At 41.9% G+C, this 18,702-nt stretch overlaps 1 pseudogene; it reads right to left on the reverse strand.

Annotated features, from left to right (window-relative positions):
• Positions 1 to 18,702, reverse strand: part of LOC127081917 (sugar transport protein 10-like) — a 93,742-nt pseudogene that overhangs the window by 10,933 nt on the left and 64,107 nt on the right.

An 18,702-nucleotide genomic window follows, 5' to 3' on the forward strand; every position in this document is an offset into this window, starting at 1 on the left:
GATTTTAAAAATAATGAAAATTGGTACGTGAATTAATTAAAATAAAACAGAAGTCAAATTAAAAGTCCACCAACCAAACTAGGTCAAAAATAAATCCAAAATAAATTGAAAATGTGAAATAAAATTCTGAGAAAAGGTCAGGTTGACCATGAGACAGTGGTCAACCTTCATCCCAAAAATCAAATGCTAACAATAATTTTAAGTCATAAAAATAAAATCAATAAAAAAAGTATGTTAAAATGGACCAGTTAGAATAAATAATTAAAATAAAATATTAATATTTAAAAAATACGAAAATAAAAATTATATAAAATTAAATAAAACGTTATGAAAAGTGAAAAATATTTTTGGGTAATTTTATGGACGAAGAAAATATTTTAAATAAGAAAAATAAATATGAAAATGGAAGGATTAATGGTGATGAACATGGTAAGCAAGCGTAGATATATCAAAACATGGTCATAGAAGAGATGATTACCTAATGGAAAATAGAAGTGGAATGGAATCTGATATGTGATGAAGCTTTGCCTCCTTGCCACGAAATTCCAATGCTCCTTTAGGGTTAGGGTTTCAGCTTCTTAAATAGGGTGGATTAGGTGTTCTCATGGGCTTTTTAATAAGTGATTTATACATAAGAATAAAAGTGTGAAGTGAGGTGTAAAATGTTGTTATTTTGGGCCAAACTTAAGTGAGTGGATGTCCAATGCATAGAAAAAGAGGTAAAAAACGTGACTGGTTTGTGCAGCATCCTTAGAAAATTTGATTGGGCCAGCCAAGCCCAAAATCTGCCTAGAAAATCAAGTCATGGTGCCCATTTTAAATGAATGTATCTCTCAAACCATGGATCCAAATGAGATGATTCCAAAAGGATGTGAAAGAGGACATGGCAAGGTACAATTTTTGTGAAGAATGTATTTTCAAATAATGCCTTGAAGTGCAAGAAAACTGGCCAAGAAGTCTTGATAAATTTTGAAGATTTTGGACTTAGAAATTTTTCTAAGTGTCCTAAAAAAATGTCTCACTTTGACTAAGCATAACTTTCTCAATTCTAATCCAAATGGAGCAAACGTTATATCTCTAGATAGCTTGGAACAAGAGGAACAACTTTCGTGTTGGAGAAATTTTCAAATGGAGCTTTTATCTTGATGTAAAATGGGCTTAAAATGAGTGCAACGATCATGAAAACTTGCCCTAAATGGAAAGTCAACCATTTCCAAATTAAGTAACTTTTCCAATTCCTGATTAAATGATGAATACATGATCCAACCTTGATCAAATTTCACATGTAGGATCCCCTAGGCATGGATTTTGAGATTCCACTCTCAAAATATCAGGAGTTGACTTTTCTGGCCCCACAGTTGACTTTTCCCAAATAAAGAGCTGATTTTTTGTATGTAGACCCTTGTGGACATATGGAGGGCCACGGAAAAGAGTTTCACCCAAAGAATCAGAAATAAACTGATTTTATACCAAACCCTAGTTTTAGGGCAAAATGATCAAGAACTGATTGCACTGATTGCCAATGGATCTTTCTGAGATAATTGTGAATCTTCCTAGGCCAAGATGCCCCTCTAATCATGACATGGATGAGCTTATCTACTTCCAACCAAACATTGCCTATTGCAGATAGCCATGAAACCCTAATTTCTGATTAAATCCAGATGAACACTCTGATAGCTTTGAATCCTTCACTGATGAACTGAGGACCATAATAAGATACTTAGACCCCCCTGAGACCCTTGAGACTTGTATACTTAGAAAATGAAGTCCAATTCTCAATCTTGCTTTGTGTGGGCTCCTTCTGTTAAGGAGTGATCGATCAAAATCTGATCTCCATGTCACTAATGCAGTATGCAATGAGTATGACCTAATATGATGCTAATGAAGTGTAAAGCATAATCCCATGCTTCCAGGAAAAATGAAGGGTAAATTTTGGGGTATTACAGCTGCCCTTATTCAATCAATTGGAAACCCGAAAGGAAGATAGCAACGGCTTTCGCACTTTCGAGGTATCAAGTGATTGAATACGATAAAAGCCCGAAAATTTACACTGAAGTGAAAAAATGAAGTAACAATGCCTGTCAGAATCGGCCAAGAGGTGGTCTTGAAAAAGAATCCGTCTGCATCGACCTGAATGTCGGAAACTTCTTCGATCTGAACATCAGAAGATATTAGATTATCAAACATCGGTCTGAACACCGGAAAACTGGCCTGAGTGCCACTTCGGTCTGAATACCGGAAACTTGGCCTGAAGGTCGGAAACTTCTTCGATCTGAACATCGGAAAACTGGCATGAATGCCACTTCGGTCTGAATACCGGAAACTTGGCCTGAAGGTCAGAAACTTCTTCGATCTGAACATCGGAAAACTGGCCTGAATGCCACTTCGGTCTGAATACCGAAAAACTGGCCTGAATGCCACAAGTTGCATCGACCTGAAGGTCGGAAACTTCTTCGATCTGAACATCGGAAAACTGGCCTGAATGCCACTTCGGTCTGAATACCGGAAACTTGGCCTGAATGCCACAAGTTGCATCGACCTGAACGTCGGAAACTTCTTCGATCTGAACATCGGAAAACTGGCCTGAATGCCACCTCGGTCTGAATACCGGAAACTACTGGCCTGAATGCCATAAGTTATGTCGACCTGAACGTCGGAAACTTCTTTGATCTGAACATAGGAAAACTGGCCTGAATGCCACCTCGGCCTGAATACCGGAAACTGGCCTGAATGCCACAAGTTGTGTCAACCTGAACGTCGGAAACTTCTTCAATCTGAACATCGGAAAACTGGCCTGAATGCCACCTCGGTCTGAATACCGGAAACTACTGTCCTGAATGCCACAAGTTATGTCGACCTGAACGTTGGAAACTTCTTCGATCTGATTATAGGAAAACTGGCCTGAATGCCACCTCGGCCTGAATACCGGAAACTGGCCTGAATGCCACAAGTTGCGTCAACCTGAACGTCGAAAACTTCTTCGATCTGAACATCGGAAAACTGGCCTGAATGCCACTTCGGTCTGAATACCGGAAACTTTCATGGCTGTCAGCATCGGCAGAAATAGGGAAAATGATAATTGAGGCGGCGCGTGGGCCAACGACCCCTGCTGGGAATAATAAAGATAAGTCATGAACAATCTTCAGTCTGAGTACTAGAAACAACTTCTGGCTTATCACTTGGGATACCGAGAATGCCTTATGCTTTACATGCATATGTTTGAATTTTTCAATGGCGTAATGCTCCATGAAAATGGAATAGCTACGCAATTTGGGAGGATGCAATGCAATATGATTATACATGCAGGGATGCGAAATGCTTGATTAGAGAGAATGCTAAGCTGAGGCAAGGAATTCTGCTGGGGAAATGATCACCATCTTCTGGACCCTGGCAAGGCTGTTGGAGATGCACAGCACAAAGAACTCTGTGGGAAAATGACCCGCCACACGGTGTTCTGGCAAATAACAAAATACCGAGGCTCTGACTAGGGAGAGAATGGCACTGAAAACTTGCTGCTGAGGAAAGCGATAGTGGTTATGGCAACCATAATCTGCGAGAGAGAAGACTCAGTAGGGGAAGCAAACACCGGTACGGTACCGAGATTCTGCTTCAAGGAAAGAGACCATGGGTCTAGCGTCGAGATCATCGATCTGGCATCGAACTCTGAGGAGCAGCCGCTTCTGCTGGGAAGATACAGTCTGGCACTATCAACTCCGCTGGGGATATACAGTCAGACACTGTCGACTCTAATGGTGAATGTATAATCTGAAACAAATTCTTGGAGAAGTACAACAGTGAGAGCCTGCCGGGGATTGAAGAATCCAACGCTCGGACCAGCTCTGCAGGGATAAGATACCAAATTCCAACTGTTGAGGAAAAACATCCGCGATCATTTGATGGGGACCTTAAGGAAATTCCCCGAGTGTACCTGTTCTGAATAGACGATCCAAAGCACTTAAAATTTACAACAATTTTCAATGTTTATTAAGCACGTACCTGTAAAGCTCTTATGTTTCATGATGCAATGTTTATCAAAAATTCGGTCGTCATTTTTGCAAACAAAACAGTAAGGTGAAAATGAACACAGAGATGTACTAAATAACATGATTTTATTGATTGAGTGGCCTCTGAATAGGAATTTACATCAGGAAGCAATCCGTGAAAAGAGGTAATTGCACAACAGATAAAAACAGAAATTAATCTAATGGCAATATGAAATGGATTTCTATCGGGTTCCAATTCTGCTATGATTCGCTCGTCTTTAAGATCCTCCAGATGATCAGCTTTCCGAAAAAGGTGATTGGATTGTTTCCTATCCTTCGGAAGTTTCCGGTTATCGACACGAGATGATATTTAGAACTACTTAGAACGCAACCATTCGCTTAATCCCTAACTTTTGCCTGGATCGCCCTTTCGGGTTTTCAATCCACCGGGATACCCATTTTTGCCTAAGTTGCCCTTTCAGGTTTTCAACTTACCGGGTGTACAATCTTTTCATTTTTTAATCCCTAACTTTTTCCCGAACCTTTTTCATTTTCTTGGTTCGCCGGGATGCCCATTTTTTTGCCTGGACTATTCTTTTTATCGTCCAGCGGGTCTATTTTATGCGAAGTATTTTTTAACTGCGTCTGAGTTCACAGAGGAAGTGAAGTTTTTACCATCCATAGTTGCAAGCATTAAGGCTCCACCATCAAAAACCTTGGTGACAATATACGGTCCATCATAGTTAGGAGTCCACTTGCCCCTGTGATCTGTCTGAGGAGGAAGGATCCTTTTCAACACCAAATCTCCGACTTGGAAGCATCGAGGATGCACTTTCTGATCAAAGGCTCTCTTCATCCGACTCTGATACAATTGCCCATGACAAATGGCTGCCATTCGCTTCTCTTTGATAAGACTCAACTCATTGAACCTTGTCTGAATCCATTCAGCTTCGTCTAACTTGACATCCAACATGACTCTTAGAGAAGGAATCTCCACTTCAACAGGTAGGACTGCTTCCATACCATACACAAGGGAATAAGGGGTTGCCCCAGTCGATGTATGTACTAAAGTACGGTACCCATGCAAGGCGAAGGGTAGCATCACATGCCAATCTCTGTACGTAACGACCATCTTCTGCATAATCTTCTTTATGTTCTTATTTGCTGCCTCAACAACACCGTTCATCTTAGGACGATAAGGGGAAGAGTTGTGATGTTGAATGTTGAAGTTCTTGCACAACTCCTTCATTATTTTGTTATTGAGGTTAGAACCATTATCAGTAATGATTCTTTCAGGAATCCCATAACGACAAATGATTTCTTTCTTGATGAATCGGGAAACCACATGTCTGGTGACCTTCGCAAATGACACCACTTCGACCCACTTGGTGAAATAGTTGATGGCAACAAGGATGAAGCGATGCCCATTGGAGGAAGTCGGCTCAATCTTTCCAATCATATCAATGCCCCACATAGAAAACGGCCACGGCGAAGACATCACATTCAGAGGATTTGGCGGCACATGCACCTTATCAGCATAAATCTGGCATTTATGACACTTCCGAGCATATTTGAAACAATCAGATTCCATGGTCATCCAGTAATAACCCGCTCTCAACAATTTCTTAGCCATTGCATGCCCGCCGACATGAGTACCGAAGGAGCCTTCATGAACTTCCTGCATTAACATGTCTGCTTCGTGTCTATCCACGCATCTGAGCAAAACCATATCGAAGTTCCTCTTATACAACACATCATCTTTGTTCAAGAAGAAACTGCCTGCCAATCTTCTCAAAGTCTTTCTATCATTGTTGGATGCCCCTGCAAGGTACTCTTGATTCTTCAGAAAGCACTTGATGTCGTGGTACCAGGGCTTGTCATCAACTACCAGTTCAGCAGCAAACACATACGCGGCCCTATAAGGGCGCATAACATCGATCCTAGGAGCATAGTTCCACTGAATCACCTTGATCATGGAGGAAAGAGTAGCAAGAGCATCTGCCATCTGGTTCTCATCACGAGGTATATGATACAGCCTTACTGTTGTGAAGAAAGTCAACAGTCTTCTCGTGTAGTCTCTGTAGGGGACCAGATTAGGCTGGAGAGTATTCCAATCACCATTCACTTGATTGTTCACTAGAGATGAATCTCCGAAGATGTCCAGAGTCTTGATTCTCAAATCAATGGCTTGCTCGATACCCAAGATACAAGCTTCATACTCAGCTTCATTATTGGTGAACTCAAAAGTCAGACGAGCGGTGAAAGGCATGTGGGCACCTTTCGGAGTGGTAATGACAACACCAATTCCACTTCCTTTGGCATTGACGGCCCCATCAAACATTAAAGTCCACTTTTCATCTGGATCAGGTCCCTCCTCAACAACTGGCTCTTCACAGTCTTTCATCTTGAGGAACATGATGTCTTCATCCGGAAAATCAAACTTCATCGGCTCATAATCATCAATCGGCTGCTGAGCAAGATAGTCTGACAGAATACTCCCTTTGATGGCTTTCTGGGATGTATACTGGATATCATACTCTGTCAGTACCATTTGCCAATGAGCTACCCTTCCGGTGAGAGCTGGCTTCTCAAATATATACTTGACTGGATCCATTTTGGAGATCAGTAAGGTCGTGTGAGTCAGCATGTATTGTCTCAATCTCTTAGCAGCCCATGCAAGTGCACAATATGTCTTTTCAAGCATTGAGTATCTCAATCGCTTATCTGTGAATTTTTTACTCAGGTAGTAGATGGCATGCTCTTTCCTACCTGTCTCGTCGTGTTGACCGAGAACACAACCCATGGAATTATCAAGTACTCTCAAATACATAATCAGCGGTCTCCCTGGGACTGGAGGCATAAGGATAGGAGGATTCTGCAAATACTCTTTTATTTTTTCGTAAGCCCTTTGGCAATCATCATTCCACCTGATAGCCTGATCTTTTCTCAACAATTTGAATATTGGCTCACAGGTGGCTGTTAGGTGAGAGATGAACCTTGCAATGTAGTTCAACATTCCTAAGAAACCACGGACTTGTTTTTCTGTTCTTGGCTCAAGCATTTCTTATATCGCTTTCACTTTGGCCGGATCCACCTCAATCCCTTTTTCACTAACAATAAAACCCAGCAGTTTTCTAGATCTCACCCCGAAAGTACACTTGTTCGGATTAAGCCTCAACTTGAATTTCCTCAAACGCTCAAACAGTTTCTGCAAATTCACCAGTTGTTCTTCTTCCGTCTAAGATTTGGCAATCATATCATCAACATAAACCTCGATTTCATGATGAATCATATCATGGAAAAGAGTTACCATAGCTCGTTGATATGTAGCCCCAGCATTTTTCAGACCAAACGGCATCACCTTGTAGCAGAAGGTGCCCCATGGGGTTATGAAAGTTGTCTTCTCCATGTCTTCTGGTGCCATCTTAATTTGGTTATAGCCAGAAAAGCCATCCATGAAGGAGAATACCGAGAACTGAGCCATGTTATCCACCAAAACATCGATGTGAGGTAATGGGAAATCATCTTTAGGACTAGCTCTGTTCAGACCCCGGTAGTCAACACACATCCGTACCTTTCCGTCCTTCTTAGGTAATGGAACGATATTTGCTACCCATGGCGGATAATTTGTAACCGCTAGAAACCCCGCATCCAACTGTTTTTTCACTTCTTCCTTTATCTTGACAACCATCTCTGGTCTTGTTCTTCTGAGCTTCTGCTTGACCGGAGGACAATCCTCTTTGAGAGGCAAACGGTGTACCACAATGTATGTGTCAAGGCCTGGCATGCCCTGATAAGACCAAGCGAAGATGTTAACATACTCTTACATCAATTCAATCAGCCCCTTCTTCACATTATCTTCTAAAGAAACCCCTATCTTGATCTCTCTCTTGACGTCCTCGGTGCCGAGATTAATCACTTCAATAGACTCTTGATGCGGTTGAATGACCCTTTTCTCCGGTTTTAATAACTTGGCAAGTTCTTCAGGGAGTTCACAGTCTTCATCACCCTCTTCTTCAGCTTGAAAGATTGGATTTTCAAAGTCGAAGCGAGCCATAGCAGAATTGTTATCAATAGGATCCGGTGACGTGCATCTGCATGAGTGATGGTATGTGCTTATGAGTGTGAACAAGAAGTGGAAACTAAACAAAACATTGCCAAATGTATAATTTTTTTTTGATTTTTGAAAACTGCAAAAATAGAAAGACAGTGAACAAAATATTTGAATGCAAAAAGACGTCCTTTATTTATGATTAAAAATGCAGGTAACCACATAGATGAGCCCTACAATGAGTCATCACGCCCTGGGCGGAACGTAAGACTTGGATATGCATGAATAAACAAAGAAAATTACTCTTTAAGAAGAGTGACTTAGATAATCTCTTCAGAAGACCAGTTGCGAAGAACTTCACCCGAGACCCTTGGATGCACCCAGTTGTCAATGTCACAATCACTATCCCCATCTTCTTTGTTGATTGCAGAGACCTGGCCGTACTGAATGATACCAGCACTGGAGAAAGTAATCGGCCCCTGACGAGTCTGAGGCGTTGAAGTTGTAGAAGTCAATGACGGCTGATACCCAATCCCAAACTTGTCTTCCTTTACAGGTAAATCCACCAGACGTCCCCAACCGGGAGCAACACCTGAATTTACCAAGGCATGTGCCTGCTTGAAGGACGACAAAGATGCACCTGCTTCAACCTCTTCCACTGGAGCTGAATCCTTGACTTGAACTGCCTCAAAGGCCTGACACAGGGTCTCATGAATCTCACCTTCTACCTCTACATACTTGAATATAGACAAGTTACTGACCAGAATATCCTCCCCACCACAGACAATGATAATTCTTCCGTTGACCGGGAACTTGATCTTCTGATGCAAGGTCGAGGAGACTGCCCCAGCTTTGTGGATCCAAGGACGACCCAGCAAGCAGCTATACGAAGGACTGATATCCATCACATAGAAGACGGTGTTGAAGGTTTGTGATCCAATCTGAATTGGCAATTCTACCTCTCCGAACACCGACCTCTTAGAACCATCAAAGGCTTTCACAACAAGATCAGAAGGCTTCAAGATCAAACCTTCTACATCTAACCTTGACATGGCTCTCTTGGGTAGCACATTGAGAGAGGAACCTGTATCCACCAGAACATGAGATAGCACAGTGTCTTTGCACTCCATTGGAATGTGCAAAGCCTTGTTATGATTGCGTCCAACTGGCGTCAAGTCAGAATCAGTAAAACCCAACCCGTTGCTTGCATGAACATTTGCAACGATCCTTTCTAGTTGGTTCACTGAGATCTCCTGGGGCACATATGCAGCATTAAGGACCTTCAGGAGTGCCTCCCTGTGTGCCTCCGAACACAGCAGGAGTGAGAGAACGGATATCTTGGGCGGCGTCTGAATAAACTGATCGACTACCTTGTAGTCGCTTTTCCTTATGATTCTCAAGAGCTCGTCCACATCTTTCGCAAAAGCAGGCTCAGAGCCAGCCTGTGGTACAGAGGTACCCTCATTCACAACTTACTTGCCTTTGGCCTTCGCCGCGACATCCGCACTATCAGGTTGGGTAACCGGTGGTGAGAATAGTCTACCACTTCTGGTGAATCGCCCGATTCCACCAACATTGTCCACTGCGGGATCTTTTATCTCAATTCCAGGTTCAGACTTCTGATCCTACACCTCTTCTACTTTCAGTGGCTGCTCCACTCCATGACCATGCGTGTACACACTCCCCCCGTAATGCCAAGGAATGGCCCTTTTGCTGGTGAAAGGTAAAGGACCAGGGGTCGTGATGGTCATAGTGGATTTATACGGTCGCACTGGTGGTACCGGTTGTGCTACTGACGCACTGATCTGAGCGGTCGGGTAGAAAATTGTGATAGTGGCAACGTCACAGTCATACTCAGAAATCTTATTTATTAAAGTACAAACATCCGAAACATCGGAATCAAGTTCAGCAAGTACATCAGAATCAAACACCATGTTTGGAATATCAGCAACAGCATCAGAAAAATTAATTACATCATTGGGAATTACAAAATCAGTAGGAACAACATTTGTAAATTCTTCAGCATCTTCAAGAAAGAGAGGATCAACATCTGCATTCTCAACAACCCCTTCAACAACCCCTTTAACAGATCTTTGGGCAAATAAGTCTTCAGCTTGGAGGATACCATCGTCAAGCAAGGCCTGGATACCCTGCTGTAGCTTCACACAACCCTCACTCTGTGCAACACAACCCAAACAACCGCTCCCACAGCCGGGGAAAACATCTGCCTTTAGCAAGTATTCTTTGATTTCTAACAGCGGAGTCTTCAACTTCAACACATCCTTAACTGCTTTGAATTCCCCTTCAACCATGTTAACATTTGCTCTACCATGCTGCGGCATAGGATTGTTGACAACATTAGGAGCCGTCGCAAAGTTAATGGCTTTTGAATCAATAAGGTCCAGAGTGGAAATTACACCTAGCATTGGCGTCATAACCCACTGGAAGCCTGCCAACGGGAGGAGCCAAAGTGCGTAACTGCACAAGTTGCAAATGTTGAAGGTTGGGAAGCAACTGGGCATATGACAACAGAAGAGTGTCGAAACGCCTATCCATTATCCTCTGTCTCTGTTGATAAGCAGGTATGTTACCCTGTTGTTGTTGGTATTGATTTTGTTGACGTTGAGGTTGTTGTTGTTGCACTGGTGCTGCAGCCGGAATGGTCATTGCTGCAACATAAGGTTGTTGATGGTAATTCTGAAAGTTATTCCTCCGGTTACCCCTGTTCTGATAAGAAGATATGGCATTTGCATCCCCTTCTCTCCTCTTCTGTCCTCCTAAGAACGGCTTCTTTGACCCCGAAGATGATCCAACCCCATTTTGGATCTTACATGTCTTCAAGTAGTTCTCCACCCTCTCACCGGTAGAGACCACATCAGCAAAATTTGAGGCGTTGCAACCCACCAGACGCTCCAAATAAGATCCAAGCAGTGTGTTCATAAACATGTTGGCCATCTCTTTTTCCAACATCGGAGGCTGAACACGGGAAGCCAACTCTTTCCAGCATTGAGCATACTCTTTGAAGCACTCGTTGCTCTTGAGATACAGATTCTGTAGCTGAGTCCTGTCAGGTGCCATATCCGCGTTGTACTGATATTTCTTCACAAAGGCCTCAGCCAAGTCTCTCCAGCAGCAAATATGGGCTTTGTCCAACCTCATATACCATTCCAAGGACGCCTCAGCTAGGCTGTCCTGGAAGAAATACATGAGCAACTTCTCATCATCAGAATACGTAACCATCTTGCGGAAGTAAGCTTGCACGTGAGTCTTCGGGAAAGAGTTGCCATTGTACTTATCAAACACGGGGACTTTGAATTTTGGCAGAACTCTCACGCCTGGGACCAGCCCCAAGTCAGCAACATCCACACCAAGAGCATTCTGCCCTTCCGCAGCTTTCAACCTCTCTTCCAGTCTCCGAAACATAGGGTCCATACCGTGGCCCATGCCAAAGTCCTCCTGAAGCAGGGGGAATTGATCCTCCTGTTCATCATGGATGGGTTGTTGACCAAGGTTGACATGTGGGATCGGGATAGGCCCCGGCCCATTGGGTCCATTAGCCTCTCCAGCGGGAGGATCAGCCACAACCTCCGGTTGAGTAGTAAGGGGATTCCCCTGTACCAACAATCTAATCTCCTGTTGTCCCTGAGCCACTCCTTGGACCACTTCCATGAACTAATTCATACGAATCCTCATCTCAGCGAGCTCTGCTTGTAAACCTTCCATTGCTCTCTGTTGATTCCTTCGGGTACCGTATCGGTGAATGCCTGAGTCAGCTATCCTAATAATGGAATACCAAACAAGATGAGAATAATGCGGCGGTACCTGTTATGCAAGACATGCTAATGAATATGCAAATGCAATGACATGTTTATCAATTTCAAAGGGTATTCTACCCCTTGATTCCAGTCTCACATTAGATAAACAGTGTAAGAAAACCCCGACTAGAATTAAGAAGATATAAACCCCTAGGAATAGATAAACATGATGCAGGCAATGCTTATGATTTAATTTTTATACCAGAGGAACTTTAGAGTCTTATTTGCAAATTTTGGAAATATTAAACGTTTATCACATACGGAAATATCACGTCAATTAATATTTGGAAATGTTTTTACGCCAAAGAAGTACAGTCTTGGTAACCAAGTATAATACAAGAGAGAAGGAAAATGAACATCCTATGGATCCCTAGAAGCAATCGTCCAAAGCCCTCGAGACCGGAAGATAAGTTGCACGAAGCCTCTTCACCTCCCTCTCATAGGCTGCCTCCATATCTTCCTTCTCTTTGGCGAGTCGATCATACTTCCTCTTCCAAAACTTGGAAGACTGAGGAAGTAGAGAAGTCAATGCGTCATCAGGATCATCAATAACCTGGTGGTTAAGGAACTCTATCAAAGCATCCTTCTCTCTGATCTGCTGAAGCAACTCCTCTCATTCATGGATCCAAGCACGCGAACAGTCTTCGTTTCTCAACTCCTCTACTCCTTGGCTAGGGAGGGTTGAAGGCCCAACCACAACCAAAGGTGTGGGTCTTGGATACTCATAAGGCATGAGGTACTCATAATCTCTCCTCCTAACCCAAGAGGTATAGGGTTCCAAAGCGATACAGTTCTTCGGATCTAGCTCCTTCCTTCCTTTCTTATGGATCTTGCGCCAAGCGCGAACCATCCTGCCCTTCAAGCCTTGGGGATCTTTACCCTCCTGAAAGAACACACCCTCTAACAGAATGTTATTGGGTTTATCCTTTAGGGGAAACCCAAGCTGACGACGTGCCAAAATAGGGTTGTAGTTAATTCCACCGCATGTACCAAGAAGAGGTACATTGGAGAATTCGCCATAAGAGTCGATAATCTGCACACCATCATATACACGGTTCTACTAAAAGATATCATTATTAGTGAGAGACATAAGTCTCGTGGACCACCGTAGACATCCTTTGTTCTCCTTGAAGGCGAACGTCTGAGGCAAGTGTGAAATAAACCACTTGTACAACAGAGGCAAACAACACACAATGGTACCACCGCCCTTTGCATTCCTCATATGCAAAGAGAAATAAGTGTCACCCAACAGAGTAGGAACGGGATTAAGAGTAGAGAAAATCCTAATGGCGTTCACATCCACAAACTTGTCGATGTTGGGGAATAACACTAGCCCATAGATGAGAAGTACAAATATGGCCTCAAAGGCGTCCTCACTCATGGCCTTCCCAAACATAGTAGCTTGATCAATGAGGAAATCAGACGGGAGACCTTGAATTCCACCTTTGGTAGTCATATGAGCACCAATAATAGATTCATCTATACGCAACAGATCAGCAATCTCTTGAGAAGAAGGAACTCTCTCCAAGCCACTGAACGGCAACTGGTCTAGGATAGGTAAGCCCACAAGATAGGCATACTCCTCAAGCGTGGGCAAAAGATGGAAATCCGGAAAAGTGAAGCAACGGTACAAGGGATCATAGAACTGCACCAACACACTCATTAGACCTTCATCCACTTGAGTAGCCAGAATAGACAGAAGCTTCCCATGGCGAGCCTTGAATTCCAAGGGATCTAATACATAGGATGTCAAACTCCTTAACTCTTTCAAGTCGGGTTGTCTGAAACTGTACTTCTTTGTATTCCTTCTTTGCTTATCCATGTCTAAAAATTTGCAAATAGACCTCTTAAGTTCCTTGAAAGTTTTCTCATTGTTGATGATATGGATGTGTATGAATGCATGAATGCATGGATGCAGCAATCACACTCAAGGATCAAGCAAATCACACCACACAAAGGTCATGGGATGGATCAAGTCATCCTTAATATCAATCATCCATTTTGGTGGATTATGGTTTACACCTTATCAACACCCAAGTTCCATTGATATTAAGGATACACAAGAATGGATCAACCACGAATCAAGGGTTTGTTGCGAGTCGCGAGCATGGAGTCTTGGTTAAGAACCACCCAAAGGGAGTGTACTGTGGTTAAACCTGACAATCATGTTCTACAAGAGGTTCCCATAGTCATCATCCCATCTTTCGGATATTATCGGATAAACGACTACTCGTATTCCAAAAATATTCTCAAGAGAGACTCTTATTAGTGTAGTATCGCGTAATAATCGTATCAAATCTTACACTTGAACGATCTTCGCACTACGTCCTAAAAATAGGCTAAGATGGGCATGGTAAACTAAGGTCCTTGGCTTCTAAGGCATATATTGGAAAGAGTAATGCCTAACCACGACTACTCGTGTGACATTATTGATCCCAACATAACCTCCACCAAGTGAATGGGCTTGCAAGTCAACTTGCTAAGGAATAACTCCACACAAGTCAACAAGAATATGCCATTCTCCTATTCTAAGTGCACTCGAGTTCGGGTATAGAACTCATCTCACGAAGATCACCAAGCATACAAGGAATTAATATTCAAACAATTCAATCATTACATACAATACAGTAATCCCAAATTGCACAAAAATATGTCACAAAGCAATATACCATACAATACAACAAGTATGAAAAGTAGGCAAAACCCACTAGGCAAATGATAGTCCCCAGCAGAGTCGCCACTTTTCTATAGCGGGGTATTCGTTACCATTAGAGATATTGACTAAATCCAAGGTAAACCATACAAGTCGAGTCGCCACCGCACTTCTATTTATCCAAAGGAATGGTTAGAAAGCGAACAAAAACCTAAAAGTTTTATCGAATCAAAAACTAGTAAAAATGTCATAGATCTGGGTTGGTTATGCAATGGGAAGGTTTTAAGCACCCAAAACATCCTAGGTACTCCTAGGGAGCCCTTTTCATAAGTGTTGTTCTAGTCTAAAGGGTGTAGGTATATCTAAAGTACTATTTACTAAAAGGAAGGTTAAAAGAAAATGACTCGCAAGGATGTCGCATCCACTACCTACGTATCTCATATGAGTATGAGAATCAGAGTCTTCGTAGCTCGGCTACCTATGGGTTAAAGAGAAGTGTGCTCGGTAAGACGTCACGTCTTATGCCTACGTATCTCATCTGGAATGAGAATCAGAGCAAAACGTAGTTCAGCTAACTAGGGGTTAAGGATTGCCATCTGAACATGGACTTACAAAAGAGGACACCAGCTGTGTCAAAGGAGGGTGGGCAGTGTGTTCAACGTCCTATTAGTAGGTGTCACAGCTCGCTGAATCGATTCTTAGGAAGTTACCTCTTTGCAATAGAACGGACTGACATGCCACAAGATCGAAGACGCACGGAAGGTCTAAAAGTGGGGAAGCTCTGCTCTAGAGTTGTCATGCAATATGGACCTATGTGTTAGGATTTACAAAGGGGAACATCTACCTAGTGTTAGCATGCAAAGAATAAGGGAATTCTACCTATGTTATCATACAAAGGGTTCTACCTAATGGGTGCTACCTAAACGGAACAAGAGTCGACGGATGGAGCACGGAGAGGAGTTACGGATAAGGGTAGATGGTGATGCCGAAGGAAATCGACTTACAGGTAGATGGCGATGCCTGAGGCAATCGACTTACAAGAGGATGGATGAATGCGTGCTGGTTCTGTTAAGTTTTGAAAATGATTACTCGACGTTGGATCGAGCTTTTGATCTTATTTTGAAATGGTTATCGGATGTTCGTTTTAATTCTTGTATTAATAGGTGACTAAAGAAATAAGGAAATAAATATTATACACTTTATGGGAGAGGGGTACATTTGTTATGAATGGGGATTGTTCATGGCAAACAAACAACAAGAATATATGCCTCATACATCATACAAGTAGGCAACAGTTATCAATCAGATCAGATAAATAAACAATATATAATCAAACCAAAGAATCAAATAATGGAGCATTTAAACAATGCATGGGAGTATGAACATGTTAACTCTTCCTGACCTCCATATATCAAGAATGAGTCCTTAGTCCTTCTCAAGTACTTAAGGATATTCTTGACAGTTACCCAATGGGCATCACCAGGATCAAATTGGTACCTACTCGTTGCACTTAAAGCATACGAGATATCTGGTCGAGTACATAACATGGCATACATGATAGATCCTATTGCATATGCATATGGAATCTTATTCATGCGATCCCTTTCTTCCTTAGTTGAGCGGGGTTGTGTTTTTTATAGACACAGGCCATGTTGCATAGGTATAAATCCTTTCTTGGAATCATGCATGTTAAAGCGTCTCAGCACTTTGTCTATGTACGTACTCTGACTTAGGCCAAGCAGTTTTTGTGATCTATCTCTATAGATTCTGATTCCTAATATATAGGTTGCTTCCCCTAGGTCCTTCATAGAAAAGCATTTCCCCAACCAAGACTTTACTTGTTGTAGGGTAGGGACATCGTTTCCAATGAGTAATATGTCATCTACATATAATACCAGGAAAAAGATCATGCTCCCACTAACCTTCTTATAGACACAAGGCTCATCTTCGTTCTTGATGAATCCATATTGTTTTACTGTTTCATCAAAACGAAGATTCCAGCTTCTGGAAGCTTGCTTCAATCCATAGATTGATCTTTGTAGCTTACATATCTTTTGGGCTTCTTCTGGTATGCCAAATCCTTCAGGCTGTGTCATGTACACATCCTCAAGAAGATTCCCATTAAGGAAAGCAGTTTTGACATCCATCTGCCATATTTCATAATCATGATATGCAGCGATAGCATGTAAAATCCGAACAGATTTAAGCATTGTAACTAGTGAAAAGGTTTCATCATAGTCAACCCCATGAATTTGTTTATATCCTTTTGCAACCAGTCTTGCCTTATAGGTATGTACTTTACCATCCATGTCAGTCTTCTTTTTGAAGACCCACTTGCATCCTATAGGGTTAACTCCTACAGAAGGCTCTACCAAGGTCCAAACTTGGTTTGTGTACATGGAATCCATTTCAGATTTTATGGCTTCTAGCCACTTCTCAGACTCGGGACCAGTTATAGCCTCTTGGTAGGTTACAGGCTCATCTTGATCCATGAGTAATACATCACCTTGATTTGTTATGAGATATCCATATCTCTCAGGTAGGTTACGTATCCTGCTTGACCTACGTTGGTCTTGTTCTACTTGAGCAGGTTGCTCTTCCACAACTACTTGTGTTTCCTGCTCTAATTCCTCCATAGGTGTATCGTTGCTTTGTGATTCTTGAATTTCTTCAAGCTCTACTTTCCTCCCACTGATTCCTTTGGAAATAAAATCCTTTTCTAGGAAAACTCCAGTTCAGCGATAAACACTTTGCCCTCAGAAGGATTGTAGAAGTAATACCCTCTTGTTTCTTTAGGATACCCCACAAATAAGCATTTGTCAGATTTGGGCTCAAGCTTAGTTGAAATTTGTCGTTTCACATAAACTTCGCAACCCCAAATCTTCATGTAAGACATATGTGGTTTCTTACCACTCCATATCTCATATGGTGTCTTCTCAACCTTTTTGGATGGAACACAGTTAAGTGTGTAAGCTGCTGTCAATAGTGCATGTCCCCAAAACGAGTTTGGAAGATCGGCGTGACTCATCATGGATCGGACCATGTCTAATAGGGTTCGATTTCTTCTCTCAGATACACCATTCCATTGGGGTGTTCCAGGAGGAGTGAGTTGGGATAGGATCCCACACTCTTTCAGATGGTCATCAAACTCTAGGCTTAAATATTCACCACCTCGATCTGATCGAAGAGTTTTAATATTCTTACCTAGTTGGTTTTGTACTTCATTCTTGAATTCCTTGAACTTTTCAAAGGACTCTGATTTGTGTTTCATTAAATACACAACCATATCTACTGAAATCATCAGTGAATGTGATGAAGTACTGAAAACCTCCTCTGGCTGGTATGTTCAGTGGTCCACATGAGGGTCAAAAGATCATTAGCTCTTTCACCTTTTCCTGTGAATGGAGACTTTGTCATCTTTCCAATTAAACAAGATCTGCATGTCTCATATGATTCATAATCAAAAGAGTCCAAGAGTCCATCTTTATGGAGTTTGGAAATGCGCTTCTCATTTATGTGGCCTAATCGACAATGCCAAAGGTAAGTTGGATTTAACTCATTAGGTTTCATTCTTTTAGTATTAATGTTATAAATAGGCATTTCAAGATCAAAGACATATAGTCCATTGTTCATTTGTGCAGTAGCATAGAATATATCATTCAAATAAATTAAGCAACAATTGTTCTTTATTATGAATGAAAAATCAAACTTGTCCAAACAAGAAACAGAAATAATCTTCCTGCTAATTGCAGGTACATAATAACAGATCTCTAACTTAATTATTAAACCACTAGGTAAAGTCAATACATAAGTTCCTACGGCTAAGGCAACAACCTTTGCTCCATTGCCAACTCGTAGGTCGACTTCACCATTTGCCAAATCTCTACTCCCTTTTAGTCCATGCACATTTATACAAATGTGAGAATCGCATCCAGTATCTAATATCCATGATGCAGAAGTAGATAAATTAATTTCAATAACAAAAATACCTAAAGATGAAATCTCTACTCCATTCTTCCTATCTTCCAGGTACTTTGGGCAGTTCCTCTTCCAGTGTCCGGTCTTACCGCAATGGAAGTAGGTGCCTTCTTTTGCTATGCCTCCACTAGGCTTCAAAGCAGCAATAGTGGGTTTGGGTTTGACAACTTCCTTGCCTTTCCCTTTATCATGTTTGAGGACAATCCTCATGTTTCGGTACCA

Source organism: Lathyrus oleraceus, chromosome 5 (assembly GCF_024323335.1).
Source record: "Lathyrus oleraceus cultivar Zhongwan6 chromosome 5, CAAS_Psat_ZW6_1.0, whole genome shotgun sequence".
NCBI classification, from domain to species: domain Eukaryota; kingdom Viridiplantae; phylum Streptophyta; class Magnoliopsida; order Fabales; family Fabaceae; genus Lathyrus; species Lathyrus oleraceus.